The sequence below is a fragment of the Vicugna pacos genome, chromosome 27, assembly GCF_048564905.1.
Source record: "Vicugna pacos chromosome 27, VicPac4, whole genome shotgun sequence".
In the NCBI taxonomy this organism is placed as follows: domain Eukaryota; kingdom Metazoa; phylum Chordata; class Mammalia; order Artiodactyla; family Camelidae; genus Vicugna; species Vicugna pacos.
Window position 1 is genome coordinate 12,976,205 of NC_133013.1, and position 22,362 is coordinate 12,998,566.

At 40.8% G+C, this 22,362-nt stretch overlaps 2 long non-coding RNA genes across 7 annotated transcripts in view; one reads left to right on the forward strand and one right to left on the reverse strand.

The window, feature by feature from the left end:
* The window catches only part of LOC140689828 (uncharacterized), a 46,680-nt gene extending 26,088 nt beyond the window's left edge, over window positions 1-20,592 (forward strand). For 3 of the 5 annotated variants that reach the window (XR_012064963.1, XR_012064960.1, XR_012064964.1), the window contains one exon: window positions 9,243-9,307. This is a non-coding gene — a long non-coding RNA (uncharacterized lncRNA). Of the gene's footprint in view, window positions 1-9,242; window positions 9,308-20,064 lie in introns of those variants that run through there. The other 2 variants (XR_012064961.1, XR_012064962.1) reach the window with 1 other exon arrangement.
* LOC140689829 (uncharacterized) lies at window positions 11,020-20,344 on the reverse strand. Of its 2 annotated transcripts, none has more exons than XR_012064965.1 (3): window positions 20,269-20,344; window positions 14,002-14,130; window positions 11,020-11,966 (listed from the first exon to the last, which is right to left on the reverse strand). It is a non-coding gene; the product is annotated as an uncharacterized lncRNA (long non-coding RNA). The 2 variants fall into 2 exon arrangements; XR_012064966.1 differs by having other exon boundaries at window positions 20,242-20,315.
* Window positions 20,593-22,362: the final 1,770 nt, after the last annotated feature.

Genomic DNA, 22,362 nt, shown 5'->3' on the forward strand with positions numbered 1-22,362 from the left:
CCTGCTCATCCTCAGAACGTGCTATTGAATCTCAAATGCAATCTGTGCGGCTTAATCCCTGGAATTTATGAGAATCACCGCTGAATGGCTTGCTTTATGTTGATAACAAAAGGCAGGAGAGTTCAGATGGCCTTTACAGGGGCATTTATTTTAAATGCACCTATCTGGATGTCTAAAGTCTTAAGCTGAACTCGGCTGTCTTTGCCCACTGTAATTCAAAACCTCCTGCCTCCACACTGTATTTTTTTTTACCCCCTGTCCCCTGAAAACTACTCTGCCTGATTTCTGCTTTATTCTGATAAACCTGGAGGTGCAGAGCCCAGCCTTTTAAGTAAAACTGCTTTTCCAGTGTTTAAGGCGGCCGGACAGAAAGGAAATCGAAATTGACCATGATAGCAGGTAACGCTGTCGCTGCCTGCTGGATGCTGTTTGTAGCTCTCCCCAGCAATCACGGGATAAAATAAAGCCCTGCGCTGAAGGGCGGCTTCTCTAATTGCTGCCACGGGCCATAAGCAGCCTAGTCTTGAAGCCTCCGTTAGCTCTGCAGGGGGGCAGCTCTGCGGAGCAGCCCAATGGGGATGGAGCTTATAAAGACGTCTTAGAACAGGCTTTCATGTTTGCCAAGTGGCTGCCCCTTGAACTGCCTAATATCTCTTCTTTCTTAAACGATATGAAAGTGTACAGTTCAAGTTCTCAGCACAAGTCCCAAGGAGAGAGAGGCAGCAATAGGAAGGGGAGCAGATCAAAGCTTCTCTTGGTGGCTGCCCTGCGCTTTCTCTTCCTGGGACATCACTGCTGTCCTGGGGCTTGTGTTGGGACGAGGCGCTGAAGGCAGAAAGACGGAGGTCAGAGATCATCACGTGCTCTCCCTGCTCAGCCCCTGCCTATGTTCATCTGCCTCTGTTCCCGGCCATCATTCAGTTTTATATCCATGTCTCTCTTTCATAGATATTAAGCTCATATTATACATTGGTGTCCCAGATAGATTAAGAATCTTGCCAGTTTGTGATAAAATCATGGTTTGAATCCAGGTCAATGTGACATCAAAACCTGTGGGTTTTGTTTTTTTTTTAAACTGAACAGTCCTGTCTCCTCACTTTTCCCACCTGAAGCAGGCACCACACCTGCCTTTCTATCTACCCTCTCCTACAGGCATTTTTTTGCAGACAGAATGTTTATACTACTTTTAAATTAAGTATGTTAATATCTGCTAATTTATTTATGCTCCATAACATTCTGATGAGATAAAACCATTGGGCCATGTATAAATGAGAAACTAGACCCTGAGGAAGTCAAGAAATTAGTCCAAGTTTAGACGGCCCTCATATCCCAGCTGAGATTTTACAATAAGTCCCACGTGTTACCAATAAGGCACAAAATTCCTAATTTTCATGCTTAAAAAGAACACAGAAACATATAATTTCTAGGACTATCAGATTTTGGTGGCCAAAAATGGCTAATGTTTTAAGGTTTTTTTTTTTAAGGGTTTATCATAAACAAGGATGGGTTGGTGAGTGGGGAGAGACGGTGATAATTATTTAATAAACTCTGAAACTCCTTTTCACCCAATTTGAGTTCAGATTTAGGCAATTATTTACATCTGTCTGAATGTTTTCTTCACCTACATAAAAATTGTTAAAAATTTAATTAAACATGAACTTTTGAGGGGGCATCTAACAGGTCTCTGAGTGGCTCTGTTGTCCCCAACCCCACCCACTATGATAACAAAATCATAGAAACGGCAGGAAATGCATTTAATATCCTGCCCTGACCAAGGCTGCTAGGGCACCGGGGGTGGGGGGGAATGTGGTGTCACAGCACTTTTTCTGTAGATGCTCACGACAGTGCCGAATCATTCTGTTCTTACGGCGTCTAAAATGCAAATGTGGGCAGTAAAAATGAAATGACCTATATGGCCTTCTACTACCATGTTCTTCATGGAGAGGCCCAGAGCACTGTGGGAAGAGCTGGAAGGAGGGTGGGCAGTCAGAGACCTGGCGCTGGATTTGAGTGCATCATCTCATTAGGATCGTAATGTCCGGCACTGTCTCCTCTCATTGGTAAAACCAAGCCAATTGGTCTCAGCCTTGTCAGACGGTTGTGAAGGTGAAATGAGATAATACGTGGAACAAGCTAGAGTACTTATTATTCAAAACAACCCCACTTATCACCCCTGCTCTACAGAAGAGGATTTAGAGGCTCAGAGAGAATGAGGTCCTTGCAAAAGACAACACACCTTGTACGTACTGGAGCCGAAATGAGAACCTGGACATGGGAGGCTCAACGCCCATGACATTTTCCTGCTCCATGCTTGTTTGAAATGCCCCATCCATCATTCTATGTTCTTTGCTCCCCTGGAACATTCTGATTCTTAATGAGGTTTTCTGAGCAGACAGTCTATCAAGACGCGGTGGGTGATCAATGCTGGTTTCACTGTCCAGTGCAGTGCCAACTGCAAATGAGTGCATTGGCATTGGAGTTCATGTTTCAGCCCCTGCTGGGTACAGTGAGTGGCAAATGACAGTCCCAGGCTCAACAACGCTGGCCAAGATTATAATATCTCGTGGCTGAACCAAAAAGTCAAGGCGAGTCCGAGGGGACCTACACTGAGCTCGCCCCTGTATGTTTCCAATGACAAAAAACTGATGCTGGCTCTTCCAGCATCCACAGTCAATCCACTGGCATTTGACAAGCAGGGATGTGTGTTAGAGACAGTGGCAGGGGATGGCTGTTCCTTTTGGTGTGAGAAGTACTCATCTTTGGTTTGCATTAGATTAGATAAATATTCTTAAACATGAGTTAATATTAAGGCAAATTATGTAAATCCTTTGCGGAAGAAGGTAGTGTGATTATATGTAAATAAATATATTTAAGTAATGAATTCTACGGTCAGCATCATGACATTTATTGATTCAGTTATGCACACGGTAACTTCATTTTTAACGATCTTTTATTCTGAGGTTTTTATCATGAAATCAAAGAAATAGTGGAGAGTAAGAGGATTTTTTAAAACATTTCTATTGATTTATAATCATTTTACAATGTTGTGTCAAATTCCAGTGCAGAGCACAATTTTTCAATTATACGTGAACATATATATATTCATTGTCACAATTTTTTTCTCTGTGAGCTACCATAAGATCTTGTATACATTTCCCTGGGCTATACAGTGTAATCTTGTTTATCTATTCTACAATTTTGAAATCCCAGTCTATCCCTTCCCACCCCCTGCCCCCTTGGCAACCACAAGTTTGTATTCTATGTCTATGAGTAAGAGGATGTTTATGTGAATGTGTGTCTGTACTTGAAACAATTCGAATCTGCATCTTATTTTCATCCTCTCATTTTTTAAAATACTTTTTACTGATAAAACCCAAAAGATAGGGACAATTGACCTAAAAATATTTAACTCATTCTTTGTTCTCCTTTCAAAACTCTTGACTAGACTTCAGCTATGAATGATCTAAATTTTGCAGAAAGTCCAAAAAAAAAAAGCAGTAGACTGAAAGATCAAACAACACATCAAGAAGTCCAGTTGTATCCGTGTGTCAGAGTTTTAAAAAGTTGACTTCGATCCAGTGACAGGAGTGCTTTTGCACTGTGTCTAGTTTGAGGGCAAGCTTGAAATTCTCAACGTAGCAGAAAAAGTAAAAGATCTGTGGGGAAATGGTGAGGAATTTGTCATTGCTCCAATCTGCTCCTCAGCCTTGGGCTGAATTTAATATTAATCTTGATAGAGGCATGTTTGCAGAGGGACAGAGAATAGGAGAAAGGCACCTAGATTTATTGAGCCAGCTGTAAAAAATCCATTTTTGTAGCACTATTTTTCTTCTACAATAAATGATGGGGGGGAGGCGGAGAAAAGCTTCAAATTGGTGTCAAGCTCTTTATTCCATCCATTTGAGATTAGCTGGAAGATAAATATGTCTGTTTATAATGCATCACGTCAATGATGAAGTTGAGAAGATGGAGAGGAAAAAAGTATCAAGCAGGGAAAAGGTCTGAGGATTTAGCGCCAGTCCTTACACTAGAGTTTGTCTAACAGTAATGGACTATCAATGAATTTTGACTTACTGAATTGGACACACAAGCTGAGCACAGTCCCTAACCAATTCTGGGAGGAAATAAATGTTACAAAAGGAGAATTTATCATTCCTTCCTGCCTAAGATTTACAGATAAAGGCATTTTTTCTCATCTGTTAACAAAACCTCTGATACTGAAAAACATTGATCTTTGTCAAATTTGGGGGCTTGTACTAAACTGCAGTTGTGTAATTAGATTAGAAGGCTGTTCCTCCCTGTTCTCACGTTAGTTAAAGAAAGATAGTTACATTGCACACTTTTTAAAAAAAACAAACAAACAGAGGCTTCAAAAATTGTCCACTGTTCTAGCAAGCCCTGTGTTGGATCAAGCGGTGTCTTTCAAGGACACAAATGAACTTGTCTACAAAACAGAAACAGACTCACAGACATAGAGAACAAACTTATGGTTACCAGGGAGTAAAGAGGGTGGGAAGGGATAAATTGGGAGTTCAAAATTTGCACCTCTTGGGGAGTGATGGAAATGTTACCCATCTTGATTGTGGTGGGGGTTTCATAGGTGTTTACATCTATCAAAATCCATCAGATTTTACGTCTGAAGTATGTGTAGTTTACTGTACAGGAATTTTACCACAATAAAGGTGTTTAAAAAAAAAAAAGGTATGTCCTTTGAGACAAGATGGTAGCCAGGGTGATATTCATCTTTCCAGCTCATTTCTAATTGTCCCCAGGATGCGCCTCCTCTTGTTAGTTGGAGTGTTAAGTGCTTATCTCTTCATTTTACACATTTGAAAGCTGCCTGCCTCAGGCAAAACCGTGCATTCAGTCTTGGTGAACTTCTAACAAGCAAGTTACAAGAGGAACGCAGTACAGTGGGAAACATGATCGGTCTTGCTTGGTTCTGGGCGTTATAAATATATTGTTGGTAATATTTCCCATCCACCTGAATCCTTCCAGTTGGGGTTGCCCCAGTGGCACTAATAGGCCAGATACCTGACATTATAGATGATGTGAGAGCCCGCTTGACCACCTTCTTCTTCTCCACCAGGAGAAATAGAAAAAGACTTTACTCTGGTATAAAATGAAATAGAACAAAAACTATTATTTGCTTGACTTTCTTGAGCCATAAAGACATTTTATTTCCACTACAGCTTCCTACATACTAGTGTTTTTAATCTGCATAAGCGTGTCTGATCTACTCTTTATTTTCTTAAACCAGCCCTGTACAGTATCTGTAACAGAATCCTTTGACTCCTTTAAGCATCCAGCCTTTAAATTGACGGTGGCTGTCTATTTATCCCACAAAGTCCCATTGGTTTTCTCTCTAGTCCTTTCCATTTAGTTCTCAATGTCATTTTCAGATTTGCTGGAACACCCCTCTTTGGGGGAAGATACTGTATATTTCGTCATCACTTTTCCGAATCAAGTTCTTTGGAAGTTGGAAGAGCCTGCAGAAAATAGGTGTTTTCTGAGGGCTGTACTAAATAAATCCACTACTGTTAAGGACTCATTTGTTTTATTTGTTTATTTATTTGTTCCTAAACTTCCAGCCTAGATCAGACTAACCTGAAGGGTGTGTGGTCACAAAGATCAATGAGTCGTCATGAAATTGTCTGGATCACTGAGCAGAGTAGCTCATTAAATGTCCTTAGAGACTCGAAGAACTATGGTTTACAGCCTGTGGTGTTGTTTGGCCAACTCCTTCCGAAGCGCTCAACTATTCAAATCAAAACACTCTCAGCATAGACATCCCCCAAGAGAGTTAGTATCCTGAGTGTCTCAGACGAGGCCCCCACCCCAATCTTTCTTGATTGAGGTCCCCTTTTTAACATTTAATATTTCACATGATTTAAGCTACTGCCCATTAAGAAGTTTATCAGTTTCCAAGATAATATGTTTTTCCTAGCTCTGAGTTGTAAAGCAGTTCATATAGTTCATATATAATCACAGGAAATTTCTAGAAGCAATCAATTAGATGACCCTTCTCCCACCCCGACATGCATACAAACACAAACACACATGCACTTTTTTTTTAAAGTCTCCCCGACTCCAAAAATGTAGTGCCAGAAAGGGATCTTACTGAATTCTTTCCTAATCGGTAGCAAACATAGCAGAAATTATCTGACTTCAGCAGTTGGTTTTAAAGAGTTGGAAGAAGGTAGAGCTGTCCTTATGGAGCCTTATAATAGAAAAGATGGGGGAAAATAAGAGACATTAATACTAGAAGAGCAAAATTGTCCACTTAGGGTTTCTGTGGTGGTGTGGGTCTCTTCCTTTGTTACAGCCCAAATTTTCTCTATTCCCGGTAATGATTTGGGGATAATTCAGGATTATTAAATACATCACAATCGGGCTCAAAATTCCATCTCAGGCTTTTCTTCTCTTTTCTTCCTTCTCACTCCTAACCTTCAGGGCAGGAGCAAGAGAATCCTTTTGTTCTTATCAGTGGCATCTGTCACAAGCAGGCTAGCGCCTTGCCTCCTTTACGATCCAGAGAAAGAGATTCTTGGAACGCATTCTGAGCCAAGAGATCTAAACAAGGTCTATGGGGGGCTGGGGGGGGGGGCAGAGCATTCTAGGGTCCATGCCCCACCTGCCACTCAATTGTTCCCCACATTCCCAAGGGTACTGTTAGTGTCTCAGAGGCTTCTGCTCTCATACTTTGTCTGGACACAGTGAGTCCATCTCACTGTCAACATGTCTAAGTTCTCAAGGGCTCTGGAAAGGCCAAATGCCAATCTCAGCGTGCACTTTTGGTTCCCACCAACATTTGTAAGGAGTGCAAATACATGTTGTACAGATTAGGCGTGTAAGGCAAGTGGTATCTTCAAGCAAGACGGACAGTTCAGCGCTACTGGCATCACTCCCTAGTCATAGCTGGCCTTTTATATAAAACTGCTGACTGCCTAACAGCAATCTAGAAATTCCAGCATTTCAATGGCAGCTATTTTTTTTGTTGACTATGATTTACCCAAATATCTATTTAAAACATTAAAAAAAAAAAAGAAAAGAAAACTGTAGGGGTGAGGGAAGAACTGGAAAGATTTAAGCAAGTAAGCACTTATTAGTACAAATTCACAAAATTGCAATTTAGGAGTTAAGCTCAATTTATTCTTTTGTTTACATACTAAGCACTCACTCTTTGAAAATCTTTAGCCAGCCATTCATTTGGAACCAAGGAATAAATTACAAAGAGGGAATGCATTGTAAAGAGATAGCTGGCCTAGATTATTAGCTTTTCCTTTGTCAAAATTCATACAAAGACCATTAGAACTAAAATGAATATTAAGAATATTAAAACTAAAAGTCAGATTGTGTCAGGCCAGTAAGTCTACCAGGTTTAGCAGTACATCAAGACTTGTTTTGTAAGCGATGTGAGTGTGAGATAGGTCTTCAAGTTTAGGATCTACTCTGTTCATCTCTAACTGCCTTTCATAACTCAGGTGTTTTAATAAAGAACTTATGTACATTTGTACTAAATGTATATTAAGATTGAAAAGTCAACACTTCAATTCCTGTAAACGATTATACATAAAATTTTATACAAATGTTTAAAAGTGATCATCTATAATGCATTTCTTGATGTAAATCTTTTTTGTCCTCTTTTTTTCTTATCTTCTCCCTTCTTCTCTTTCTCCCATGTCAGTCTGCCTTCCCCTCCCCTTCCCATCTCTCTTTATCCAGGGAACTTATGTTAACACAGCACATGCCCCTCCATGACTTTCCTCAGTGTAACTATACAGATACAGGTACATACAGTTACATATTTTAAAAATTGTATCCACATGTCTGTATTCTTATTTAATGCCTCAAAATAAAGCCCTCAAAGTCAAGTGCATAGGTATTCTTTTTAATGGTAGCATACTAGTTCTTCACATGGATATACCATAATCTATTCAGCCATAGCCTTATTAACTGAAAGACATTTACCCTGTTTTAAAAATTTTGCTGCTGTAGACAGTGCTACTATAAACATCTTCGTACATGGACCTCAAGAACAATGCAGAGAGTAATTATTTTTCCCATTTTACAAATGATAAAGCTAAAGCTGAGAAAAGTACAAATGGTCACATCATCAATTTGGTTTGACTCCAATCTCACACATTTCACTAAACCACGTGACACTGTTCTGTTCTTATTCTGACTTCTTAAAAATTGTAGGTTATTTAGTGAGCACATGTGTTTCTCCAAGTCACTTAAGAGATCAAGTACCTGGTGGCAGAGGTTAAATAAGACTTTGAAATTTAAGAAGAAAAGGTGATTTTACATTCATTTTTTAAACAGATCTCAAAGTACCATTGTTTATTACAAATTTAGGTCTCTAGGGGGAAGTATGGCAAACTAGAAATTATTCCCCCCCTTAACGGAGGCACTGGGGAATGAACCCAGGACCTTGTGCATGCCAAGCACGGCTCTACCACTGAGCTATATCCCCGCCTCCAGCAAACTAGTATTTTAAAGAAACAGTTTCCAACACAGGATACTTCAAATTGCCAGAGAAAACATACTGAGCATTGCACATTTCTGGTTCTGGGACAGATGGATGATACTGAATGGGATTAAACCTCCCACTGACAACTCCATATGAAGCGACTCTTGGAACTCATTGAAGAGAAACCCAAGTGAGATTAGCGTGACTTTGATCTCTAGGAAGGGAAATGCCCACAGGAGGCACCACATTTAGCCTGGCTTTTCCTATGAAGGCATTTTCCAATCTTCTGTGGAGGAAACCAGGGGCCAAGCAGAAAGTGGTTGTCTGACGAAAGTAAAGAGACAAACTGAGATACCAGTTGGGGTCTCTAGCGCAGAACCCTGGAGAATGAGGGAATACAAAGAAACTCCCCAAATGTCTAATTTTTATCAAGTCACTGGCTGATTCCTAAGCTAGATGTGGCAGAGTGTAGTCTTAAGAGTAGGCACTGACAATACATTGACCAAAAACAGAGCCTTTATTTTCTGAACTCTAGAAAAGAAAAAAAAAGTACATATTATGTATCTTGAGATAGAGGAAGTGGATTACAAATAGTGAATAATATGATTCTCTATTAATATGATTCATTTTTCAAGTTATAATATTAAATCAAAGTGCTGTATAGATTATTGAAATAAGTTCTTAGAAAATGCTGTAAAGAGAAAAGGACCAATAATATGAAACATGAAAATAATCTCTTATCTCCTTTATATTTTTAAAATTTGTAAAGCTTCCAGGATAAAGCCAGACTGGAGTTCCATCAGGACAGATGGAACTCACCGAATAACAGGTAAGTTTTCATTTTTAAAATCAGGCTCAAAGTTTCCAAATTAACCTGAGAAGAGTTTAAACAGTGATTTTATAACAGATGAAATGAGTAAAGCTCCGGGAGAGAATGTCTGAGGGAATTAGTAACTGAGGTGTTGCAGAGAAACAGGTGAAAAATGTATACTGAATGCCCTGGATTTAATTAGTAAACAAAACGATGCTTTCATTTATTTTTATTTCCCGAGAAAATTTTCTTTATCTAAATATATGGTGGTGGCAATGCTTCCAAGTGTTAAAGATGTAGAAGCTATTGTTCACTTTTAAAGGAAAAACATCTGGGTAACACATCCACAAAGAAAAAAAAAAAAAAACCGAATACAACGCAGCAGTCGTGTGCCTGGCGATTGAACATCTGGGCAGCCAAGCGGAACAGCAGGGATGTCCCCGCAGGTTGCTGGGGAGACTACGTTTGGAGTCCAATTCCTGCCATTTGGAAGGACTTGAGACTACAGCCCAGATCTTCAGCTGAGATTCCAAAAGGGCCATAAACTAGGAATAAAGGCCACAAACTCAGAATAAAGACCACACCTTAGAAGACAGAACCATGGCTTAGGAAGAAACACGAAGTATAGTGTAACTACCCCAAAACAGTAAAATCAAACAGCAACTAAATTACAGTGATGTGCAATCCTGATCGCCTCCCCAGAAGAAAACCTAACCCTTGTTTGGGGAAGAGCGCACTGGACCGCATCACCTACACTGTCAGGCACCCATTAAAAATCACTAGGAGACGGGCATCCAACCAGAGGAGACTCTAATTCAAAAAGGCACCTGCACCCCAATGTTCACAGCAGCACCATACACAATAGCCAAGACATGGAAGCAACCCAGGTGTCTATTGACAGATGACTGGATGGAGAAGTTGTGGACAAGTGTGAGGGAAAAACTCCCAGAGACTGCAGATTTGGGGGAAATCCTAAGAGTTACCTCCAGGAATCCCACCAGATCCTCACAGTGAAAGTCACGTGAGTCCCCTTTGTGACTCTGGCAGGGAGAGGGGAAGAGTAACCATGGTGAAAGATGCCAACAGCCAAGCCCTCCTTCCTGGAGGGAGAACCTTTACCAGCATCTTGCCTCATCTCAGAGGGAGAAAACAATTTCTCCTATTGCAACTCCTTCTTGCCTTTTTGTCTCACCAAGAGTGTGTGGAAGGGCAAAGAGGAAACTAGAACTCTGGAGAAACAAACATGAATATCACAGCCCAGAGAGGCAGATCCATGAAAAGACTGAAAAGTGATCACAAGGTTATGAAATGCTTTAACTACAGTTGGAGATTTTAACACTCCTTTCTCTGTGATGGCTAGAAAAGCAGACAGACGAGAATGAGGATAAAGAAGACTTGAATAGTTCAACATATGCAGAAGTATTTGCCAATAGAAAGAACACCCCAACCGTCAAACAAAAACCACAAAGAGATACCAGTCTGCATCAACTAGAACGGCTAAAACGAAAAACAGAACAAAATCTAGCTACAAGTTGTTGGTGAGGCTGTTGAAGCAACTGGAACTCTTATTTAATACTTCTGGGAATGGAAAATGGTGCAACCAACTTGGAAATCACTTTGGCAGTTTTTTTTTTTCAATAAAGCTAGATATAGACATAACATATGACCCAGCCATCTCGTACCTCTTCATTTGCCCAAGGAAATGAAATTGCAAGTCCATATAAAGACATGTATGTGAATTTTCATAGCAGCTTTATTCAAAATAACCCAACGCTGGAATATCAACCATGTCCAACAAGTGGATAGATTAAAATTTGTGACATATTCATATGTAGGCATGTGATTTGACAATAAAATAGCACAGAGCACTGACACACACAACTAGTTGAACCTTAAAAACGTTTCGCTGAGCCAGAGAAGTTAGACACAAAAGTGTGTGTATTTACATGAAATTCTAGAAAGGACCAAACTAAGTCATTGTGACAGGAAGTGGATCAGAGTGTGCCTGGCCTTAGGGGTGTCTGAGGGGAGGGAAGGCAAAGGTAAATGAAGAAGTATTTTTACGTAGTGGTAGTGGAGTTTGAGTAAATCAATGGGGGCATTCCCTACAGGAAAGGTATCTAGGGAAGTCCATCCTGTGTCCACAGCGCCATGTGTGTCCTAGGTGTGCACCTGCTGGGGGACTCTAAGATGGGGCAGCTGGGTTGGGGGGTGTTAATGAGCCATATTCTTCAGAGATGCATCCTTAAGTGGTCTCCCCAGATGCCATAACCCCATTTCAGGGTTGGATATTTGGATGTCCTGTGCTCTAAGTGTCGCAGAGGCTGATCGTCCTGGGAGCACTTCAGTTCTGATATCTTGACAATCGGTATGTCTGTTCCAGGGACTTCCTAAAGGATCCTAAGCTATACGTTGTACTAGAGAAATTAAGCTGCGTCAACCTTTTCAGGATCTTGAAATACGATCATATCTGATCTCCCAGGGGGCAGAGAATGGTCTCTGGATGGGTTGATTTCCTAGGCTTATCAAGTTCTGCCCTCCATTCCTTTTCTAGGAGACCACTTGGACATGCATAGGGCAGATAACATGCAGACTGGAACACTGGAGCCAGGAGATGAGAATCAGATTGTATCTTTCAGAGGATGGAGATGTCAAAGGTCAACTAGGTCTTCAATCAAAGGGCTAGAAGTAAAAAAAAAACAATTAAGTTGAATACTGAAACCAGCCAATTGTGAGAAGCAGTGAGGGAATGGACATGGGGCATGATCCTGATCAATTTTGCAGATAGAATTCCAGCTCTAAGATTGGGTCTTTGCATAGCCCTAGCCTCCATCAGCTTGAGGAAAGCAAGTTATTTAGAGATTCAGGGACTGGACAGATGGACACAGGCTGGCGTTTGAGATCTCAGCCCAGGGACTCCATTTAGCAGGGCACCGCGTTGTCTGTCTAGATTGTGACCTGCCCAATTCCAATGACACCACTCACGAGAACGACACCCCTGGAGTGCCGTGACCAATCGTGGGTCACTCCGGGGTTTCTTAGTGGCTGGATTTCAGGAGCATGGGAAGACAGGTGTTAAATGTCTTTACAGACGGCAGAAAATATGGAGAGAGAGAGAGAGGTTGGGAGTTAGAGAGGGAGGAAAGAAAAGAGAGAGAGAAAGGAAGAGGAAGAAGAAGGAGAAACACTTGAGTAGTAGCTGCAGTGGCCATGTACTTTATCATGAAAACTGGGATGCTTTTGCGGGGGAGGGTATAGTTCAGTGGCAGAGCGCATGCTTAGTGTGCAGGAGGTCCTGGGTTCAGTCTCCAGCACATCCATTTTAAAAAAAAAGTGTATATATATATATATATATATTATATACACTGACATATATATAAACATATATAAGACCTAATTACCCCCCAAATTTTTAAAAATTAGTATACTTTTGAAAGGGAAAGGGACACTCTCGTAACTGCATAACGACCGCATTTAGAACAAGGTTTTTTTTGGCAAACAGTAATTATCCATTCACCCCAGGAATAGGGCAAATTTCCTTTGGCTGCATTTGACCCAGGGCATTATTCTTTTTGCTACTTCTAACCACAGAAGGCTACAAAAGAGGCAGAGGGCATCTGAGCAGCACTGCCGGACGTGGCCGGGCTGCCCAGCTCCGGCCCTTTCTGCACAGTGCACACTTAAGGCAGAGCAATTCGCTCTCATTCCTTGAAGGTGCGGCTTGTAGATTCCCACCCTCCCCTTGCTGCTTGGATGAGCTGCCACCCAGCAAGGCTTCTCAGAGTCTGATGCCTAGAGTATGATTTCTTAATTGCTCTGCCGAGAGCCAGCTACAAATGGGTTCTCTTTTCCGTCCCTAGGATAATGAACATCACTATGAAGCTTTGGTCATACTTTGCCTTTTCTCCTCTTTTCTGATGTGTTAAGGACTAGGATTTATAACTGGCAAACAGCCTTGCTCTTAATGACTTAATCATTCAAATGCTGTTTTGGCTGGAGATACTTCCCAGTGTGGCTTGTCAGGGCTGTCTTTTTTAACAATATCAACCAAATGTTGTCTGAATTTAATGTAACCCTTGCACACAGTGCGGGACCGGCTGCATGCCAGCTGACTGGCATATCACAGGGACTGTCTTGCTGAAGGTTGCTTACCATCCGATACGCTATCAGGGTCAGTGTGCGTGAGCCTGAAGGTGCCTGCTTATCTGCAGGTGAGAGCCATTGAAATCACGTGCAAAATCCTGAACAAACTAGGGCACAGGCTCTCCAAGGTGAGCGTGCATCTGAATCGCCCGGAGGGCTTGTTAATACACAGATTACTGAGACCTGCCCTCCAAGAGTTTCTGACTCAATAGGTCTGAGGACGGGCTTAAGAGCTCATAGTTCTTACAAGTTCTCAGGTGACACTGTTGTGCTGTTCTGGAGACCACACTTTGAGAAGCACTGTCTTAAAATGACTCATTCAATAATGATGCAGCCTACCCAGCACACTCACTGTGATTTCCTCATTGGAAAATGTCAGCAGCTGTCAGTTTTTTTTTTTTTTTGGAGATAGCAAAGTAAATGACAAATTAAACTTACCAGTTAGCATAGTGCCGATTTAGGAGTGGCAAAATGTTTCTCAGATGCATGCAATTTTGCCAGGGTTACCTCATGAGTGAAGTAAATAGCTGAATGGGCACATTCGAGCAAATTAAAATATTTATTGAGAACTTACCCTGAGCCAGGCATGGTGGTATGAATGCAAACAGAAGCAAGACACTGTGTGCTCTTAGGGAAACTTACAAGAGCTCCTCCTAAGACTACAGTAGTGTAATCCTCACCCAGTGGATGGGATTCACATGAGCTATGGAAGGAAACCAAGAGATGGTTAATAATTATGAAGCTGAAGCGTTTGAGAAAGTTAGCTACTGTCTCAGTATTGATATGGTAGTAAAGTGGGGAATATTACAATATAGAAACTGAAGCGCTAATCAAGTGTGTTATCCTCTGGAGAAGGAATGCTTGGCCTGAAGGAAGGTGGCCAGCACAGACACAGAAATATAAAGACCCTGATTCCCTAACTCCGTCCGCAGAAGGGTCTTCTCTGGCTTGACAGATAAAACTCTATGGTGGAGGTGGATCAATTGGAGCAGCATAGGCTGGTGCCAGTAATTATTTTTATTCATGTAGCTAATCCCATCCCTCCCCTAAATTCTTGTAGACACCTCACTATACTGATACCTGAGCATGCCAAGTACCAGTTATTGTCAATTAATAACTTGCCATTCTGTGCAATTTAAAAAATTTGGTGAAGTTAGTCTGGGAATGTCTCCCCTGAGATTGTATGGTATGTACTTAAAAAATCGAGTTCCCAGGCCCGTAAGGCTGAGGACCAGATCCTAGAATGTGTTGATCTAGCTGAGTGTGCAGGAGTTGGGGGTGGGGTGAGCTTGGCCATCAGCCGGAAGACTGATAATGTCCCAGCCCTGCCTCACGCTCCTGTGAAAATAAAACCCTGTTCAGAAATAGCAAGAAGACACAGACACAAAGAGCGATAAGTGTCCTAATGGATGCTTACAGGTAAGTGATACGGGGGCTCGACAGAGAGGATTCGACGGGTTCCCAGTGTCTCTAAAGACTTATTGTAGGAGCTGGCATTTGAGATGTACCTAAAAGGATGCAACAATTTTCTACAGGCAAAGATGGAGTGGGTAAGGCACAGAAGGGACAGTGAGGCTCTGATAATTCCATTTTGCAAGAGAAGTATCAGCCAGGTAACATGGCCACTTGGTCAATGACATGGTGCGTTCTGGAGCAGCTGGGAAGCCTTCTGCTTAAGGACTATGGTTTTATCATGCAAGATGTCAAGGGGTCTTTCTGAGTTCTCATGGCTTTCCTCGGTCACTCCTTGGAGCGATGTGGTTTGGGGTGCAGTAGAGAAGGAGAATCTACCAAGAAACTAAGAATTATCCAAACAATTGATCCATTAAGGAAATTGTAGCCACATCTAGGAAGGAGATATAATGGGAAAGATTTCACTTAGTGACAAAGGCAGATGTGAATTCCTTGGTTTATTTCCGACGATAGGATTCCAGATACAATGATAGGTCCAAGAAGGTTGGTGTCAATTAGAGGAAAGGATGAAGTCATTCATGGAATTTGTCTGGCTTAACTCTTCAGAGATGTGGGGAAGCTCAACTTGGATGTGCTTTGAGACCAAAATGTGAGGCGTAAGTTTTAGTGGAAGATCAACTCTCAAACTGGCTGAAACTCTCAGAAGCTTAAAGGGTCTTCTGAACATTTCCTTTGGCTTCTTTCATCATCTTTGGTGGGAAACAGCATCGACCGAGGGTTGGAGCACAGATTCTCTGGGTTCAAAACCTTGCTTTACCATTTTTTAGCTGTGTGTACTTGGGCAACTTTCTTAACCTTGCTGAGCCTCGGTTTCCTCATCTACAAATGGGATCATAATAGCATCCACCTCAAGGAGTTGCTGACTTCAGTAGGGTGATCTGGCATAGAGTTGTTGTTATCTCAGGGAGAAGAAAGACAGCAGGAGTGGCACTGACTGCCCGTGAGACTTTGAGCAGTTATAGGTCTAGACGCTTCTGGAGCTGGACCGGAGCCAGGGAGGCGTTTGGTTCCACGTCTACGCTTTGCAGGTGATGAAATGAAGACCAAGGTCATGGAGATTAATTTTCAAAACTTTTTAAATTTAAAAATTTTTATTTTATAAATTTATTTTATAAACTGAATCACTATGCTGTACACCAGGAAAAAATAAAAATTTTTAAATTTAAAAAGTTTTGAAAAAGAATATGTATGTATGTATATATATATATATATATATATATATATATACACACATACACACACACACATATTCTTTTTCATTACAGGTTACTACAAGCCATTGAATATAGTTCCCTGTGCTACACAGTAGGACCTTGTTCTTTATCCAGTCTGTACATAGTAGTTTGTGTCTCCCTTTCCCAAACTCCCAGTTTATCCCTCCCTCCCTACCAGCCGTGGGAACCATAAGGTTGCTTTCTGTTTGTGAATCGTGGAGATTCTTAGTAGCTGGGTGAGGACCAAGACTACTGTGCTGGGCTGGGATCTTTTCAATGTTCAGTACCCACAGTGTTGACAATCCACCTCTTCTAGAAATTCTAATTCTTGGGTTCCTGAGCACAACTGTGCAAATGACTTCTGCGCAGATTAACACCCTAAACACTCATGACCCTTTTCAGGTCCTTTCAGTAGCTACCTTCAGACTTTCACTGCTCCCCATCTCTCCTGTTTCTCTTCTTGCTTCTCTGGCTCCTCATTCTCCAGCATCTTTGTCCGGCTCCTTAAGTGTCCATCTCCCCTCTGCCCTTCCTGTCTCCTTTCTCTTTGCACTCAGTCTACGTAATACTCGTGGCTGGGTTTACCACCCACTTCAGGTTAACTTCTGTGTTCAAATCTCTAGCTGAGCCCTCTCTTCAAATGCCAGGCTACTAGAGAGTCCAACATGGCCCACGCGAGCGTCTCAAAACAGAATTTCTATCTGAATTCAGCATCAGCTCACCCCTCTTTATTTTCTTCTTTGGAGGAGTGTTACCTATGTTTACCCAGGTGCTTAGCGGGTGGGGAGAAATAACCCTGGGAATTACCTTGGTTTCTGCCTTCTGCCCAACCTTCCCCATCTAATCGCGCATGCTTCTGCTTGTCCAGCTTGGGAATTCTTCATCACTGTTGGATCCCCCTCATCCATAGGCTGAGCTCTCCTGGGCTCTTTCCTCTGCAGTCGCCTTGTGTCATCCATCATCACCCTCTTCCTAAGAACTCTTTCCACGAGTTGGATTCTGTCCCTTCCTGTGCAAATGCCCTGTGGATCCCTGTATCTCATCTACATGATGACATGTCTATATCTTTGCAGGCTCTACAGGCTTTTTGATGTGCGTCTTGCCTTCTTGGGCAGTTCTCCCTTCTTGCTCCCTCACTGGAAACATTACAGTTCAGGAATAATTAAGTCCTTATACATTCTCAGCAATAATGTTCTCCTATCAGCCTCTGCACCTCTGTGAAGTCGTTTTCTTACCTGGAATTGTATTTGGCTTCCATTCTCACAGGTCTCTTGGCCAGTGCCTGGGTCTTTATACGGTTCCCTGGAAAGCCACTCTTTTCTCACTGGAGAAAACTTACGGGGATCCCTATTTTTCCTTTTTGCTGTATTTTGTACATTCTTGCAGGAACTAAATTGTCTTACTTAACCATACGTGTGTAGTTCCCTGTTTAACAGTGCACATCCTGAATCGGGGAGGCTCTTTATCTTGATATGAAGTCTAACTCAGCACACTGCGCCTAAACACTCAAGGACATTGGAACAGGTGAGTGAATGCAACCTGGGGCCACTGGCTGGCATGTCACCCAGTGCGTCATGAATCAGGGTGCCCACCAAGTTACCAGAGAACTTGTGAACATACAGATTCCAGGTGTTTTTGAGTTAGAATCCAAGATACAGATTTCTAGCACGCTTCCCAGCTGATTTGAATGCATCCAGCAGAAAGCATTTGGGAGTCACTGATCCAAACCATCTCAGCTGCATGAATTTCTCTTATTCTCAAAGAGACCTGGTTCTCAACCTCCTCAGGTGAAAATCTGCATTTGTTTCTAACACCAAGATTCCATGACATTACAGGCATTGAACTGGCCATATGGCAACTATCCACAGATAATTAGCCACTGTTAGCAGTCACACCTGCATAATTTGATGGGTATTTCATTCACAATTAGATCTCAGAACTCGTCTAGACTTACAAAATTTTGGGATAGCCCAGCAGAGGGCAACATTACCTCACGAAATGATGCTGGGACACTTAATGTATGTAGCCACAAGGTGGCAGCATTGCATAGTGTTCTGAGTTAACCAAAGGCTGGGAATCGTGCTTAGAATGTTTTCACGGTTGAAACCCTGGTATTCCTATTTGACTTAAAAGCAATCGTTACTTTCTCCGGATGTTAGAGGTGATTATTGAAGAGGCTGCATGCGCTGTGTTATTTGCCTTGTTTCAAGTAAAACGGTAAACAAGTAAAAGATTTGACATATAACACCTGGAATGTGGGCAGAAACTTTACAGCGTGGCTTTCTCATAAGATGAAAAATCTCGTTGGCGAGGATGGCACAATACAGCTTCACCAGTCGTTAGTAAGGTGAAGGCTAGAAGCAGATTTTAAAGGTTTTGTAAGGTTCTGAAGGATTTGTAAGGCACAGGGGTGGCAAAATTCATTCCCCAGGCTGATGCCACACGCAGGGGACTAGGGACCCCTGGAGTCCGAGGACTGTGAATGCAGCCTTACCAGAGCCTCCAGGTTTACAAGATGGTTTGGGCATTTTTATGTGGAGTCTCCCAGTGCTCCAGTATTGGCAACTAACTCAAGTAATTTACAGCAGGACAAACGAATCACAACTGTGAGCCCAGTGTAAACTTTGCCTGCCTGCCAGCAGCTCCCGTGTTCCTGGAAGAGTTAGGAAGGGCAGGAGTGAGACCCGAAGGGGTCAGAAAGGGATGGGGGGGGGCAGGACCATCACAACATCTCGCTTTGGGTTTTCTCCCACGAAAAGCATGTTTAAATACTCTCCAGGACACTTGTCACTAAAAGAGAACGCAGATGTCTATGAAAGAATTATTTTCCTCAAAGAGCGTCCCCATAGATGTATTCACTATTTTTAAGTAGTGCTATAACTGCTCCCTAAGACTATTTTCTTTGGCTTCATTGGCAGAGAAATCATGCCTCTACTTGTGCTATACAAATATTTTCACAAATAATAATTGCCATAATATTTCTGGGTGACTCATTTAGGGTTTTTTTTTTTTTTTTTGGTCTATGTTGGAAATTTAATTGTTATTTTTCCTGATGATGAAAGTAATGTATGCCCTTTGGGGCGAGGAAGTAGGGGAACCTCACACACTATATAAACCCTTTATAGGCCATGAAAAGTAGCAAATCAGTGTCCTTTCATTATTCTCTCCCCTGCCATGGTGTCAGGATGGTGTATGCTTTACAGACTTTTTCTATGCATATCAATACATATCAATAGGAGAGAAATATGCAAATCTAAGCATTCATAGTGTGTTTTACCAGAAATGGATAATATTGGTTTGTAATCCACTTTTTCATACAATAATATAATTTCATAAATTGGTATGTTGATTGGGTTCTTTTTGGAGGTCACTGTCTGCGATAGACAGAGGAAACTAGTGTTCAGATTATAACCCCACCATATACTTACTGATAGTGGCAGATGACATCCTGATCTTGTTTCTGTGTTTAATGGAAATACTTCTGGTTTTTCATAACTGAGCATAAGGCTGACTTTGGTTTACTGTCTGCAATATTTTTAACATGTTGAGGAAGTATTCACTTATTTCTATTTAAAAATGATTTATTTTAAATCATGGATGGACATCAGCTCTTAGGAAAATGCCATCTTGGGGAAGGGTATAGCTCAGGGGTAGAGGGTGTGCTTAGTATGCATGAGGTCCTGGGTTCAATCCCCAGTACTTCTATTAAATAAGTAAATAAATAAATAAACCTAATTACCGCCCCCCCCAAAAAAACCTCATAAACAAAAACAAACAAAATGTCTTCTTAACATCTATTGAGACATTTGTAATTATTCTTTTGACTTTATAATATGGTTAATTATTATAATAGATTTCCTTTTACGCATCTATTCCCGCATCTTGGTACAAACTTTTACTGCACTGGAGCGTATTTTTCTCATAATGTTCTCCACAATTATCTTTTGTAGGATGTGGGATTGGCCTGTGGTTTTCATGTTTTCAGGATTGGCGTTCATTGATACGCTGGTGTGAAAATTAATGAAAGGAAGCCTCAACTAAGATTGGAGGCAGGAAGGCCTGTAGGGGGAGCTCTCACACCCTACCACTCAGGGCCAATTACCGCCAGACAGGAAGATGCCAATTACCTCAGTGAGAAGAAGTCAATTACTGACCTCAACAAGAAAAGAGTACTTTGCACCTCCAGACAGCAAGGGCAACTACTTCACTGCCCCAGCAGGAGAAAGGAAGACGTCCTTCTCGCTTAGCAACGAGCCCAGCCAATGGAAAGTGCCGCAGCTCAGCCAATGAGAAGTCGTCATCCCCTGAGCTTGCACCTTCCTGCAACGAACGTTCATTTTCCCTTCGTCCATGACTTCCTTTCCTGTCCTGCCCTCCTTACTATAAAAGCCTCCCCTGTTGTGTGACCCCTCAGAGTCTCTCTGTTTGTTAGATGACATGCTGTCTGGTTCAAGAATCATTTAATAAAGCCAATTAGATCTTCAAATGTGCTCAGTTAAGTGTTGTTTTTTAATAATCAGTCTTATAAAAATGATTTTTTTTTCATTTTTCTGGAACATTTCAAATATTCTCCACACAATCCTTTATTTGATAACGTGAAAGGAAGTTACATCATTGGATCTGATGATTTTTTGGATGAAACTCTTTGACAACCTTCTTATTGTTTTGTTTTATTTTAAAGCCAACCCTCCTTCCATTCCCATAATTCTAATATGTGGCCACAATTGAGAAATGTACCTTGTATCTCTGTAGTAACTGTATATCTGTATTTATACATGTCTATGTTGCTATGTGTATGTTCGGTCTATATGTATTTGTTTACTTTAGTTGCTTTTTTCCCTACTGCTGAATATATGTAGATGTATTTTGTTTGTGCTGTAGGTATTCTTTTCCTATTTAAATTTGTTAGTGGTTGATCTTGCTCTAGGAGTGATTTATTAATTCTTCAAACATTTTTTTCTAATTAATTACAATTAATTAATTTCTTTTTATCCATACTAAAAATTTTTTTGTACTTTCCTTAAGTTAATTTTTGTCTTTTTTCTTGTGTTGGATATTTACCTTTCTTAAATTCATTTACTTCTTTACTTTCTTATTTAGTATTTAAATGTTTATTTTTAGTTTGCCTCTCTATACAGTTTTCCGTACCATATGCCATATTCAAGTGATGTCATTTTAAGTTTCTTCATATTTTGGAATTTGAGGTTTAATATTCTTATTTTTTAATAGCTTAAGATAAAAACCAAGTTTTAAAATGACTGGTTTGAAATAGTGTATTAGGCTAACCAATAAGGTGTTCACTTCCTGCACATCCCTACTGATATGCTGTACTTCCATAAAACCTTTACTTGAAATAAATTTGTATCAATGTTATTTAGAAAAATAACAGCACCCAGATACACTAAGAGGGAGAGTCTGCTCTTAGCCATTTTCATTTTTATTGTGATAGAACGAAACTAAATGAGTTATGTCATTATCTCATGCACTTCAATATGGGGATAAAATAGTTCTTACCTCATTGAAACTTTGTGGACTAAATACATTATTATTCTTGTTAGATTAATGGTTCTTCAGATAAAACTCCAATAAAAGCAAGAAAACTCAAATACATTTTTTAACAAAGGAGAAGTATGAGGTCATATAGAGGAATTTAAACACTGTAAATAGCATAATGGTCAACTCTAATATTTTCAAAAAATTCTAGAGGCATGTTTCTGAAAATAAAACAAAATTAACATAACATTCTTAAGGAAACAAAACCTAAACAGAACCATAAAAGTTGAAAAATAGTTGAAAATTTTGTGAACATTTTATGTTGAATAAAGTTTTCAACTTGCTAGCTCCTCGCCATAACACCCCTATTCCCACAGAACTTTCTTGTTTGTAAATTGTTTTCACATTCCTTACCTTGTTGTCCTCACAAACATTTAGAGAGCCAGGCAAGTATGTGTATTTCTCATTTTACTAAGAAGGCAGTAGATGATCAGAGAAGTTAAATAAATTGTCGACTGTCACACAGCTGATAAATCTCTGAGTGCAGACTCTGTTACGATATCTCAACATGTTGCCTTCACTAGAACAATGCCAACTTACGGCTAAAGTGTCATAAAAAGTTAAATGTATGTTCCAAACGCTGTGTGTGAGGGAGGGAGCAAAGTGCACACACCATTTTAGAAAGATTTTAGGTAAAAGTTCTTAAGTATTTAAACACTTGTAGTGTTAATTGAAATAATCCAGGGTAATGCAAG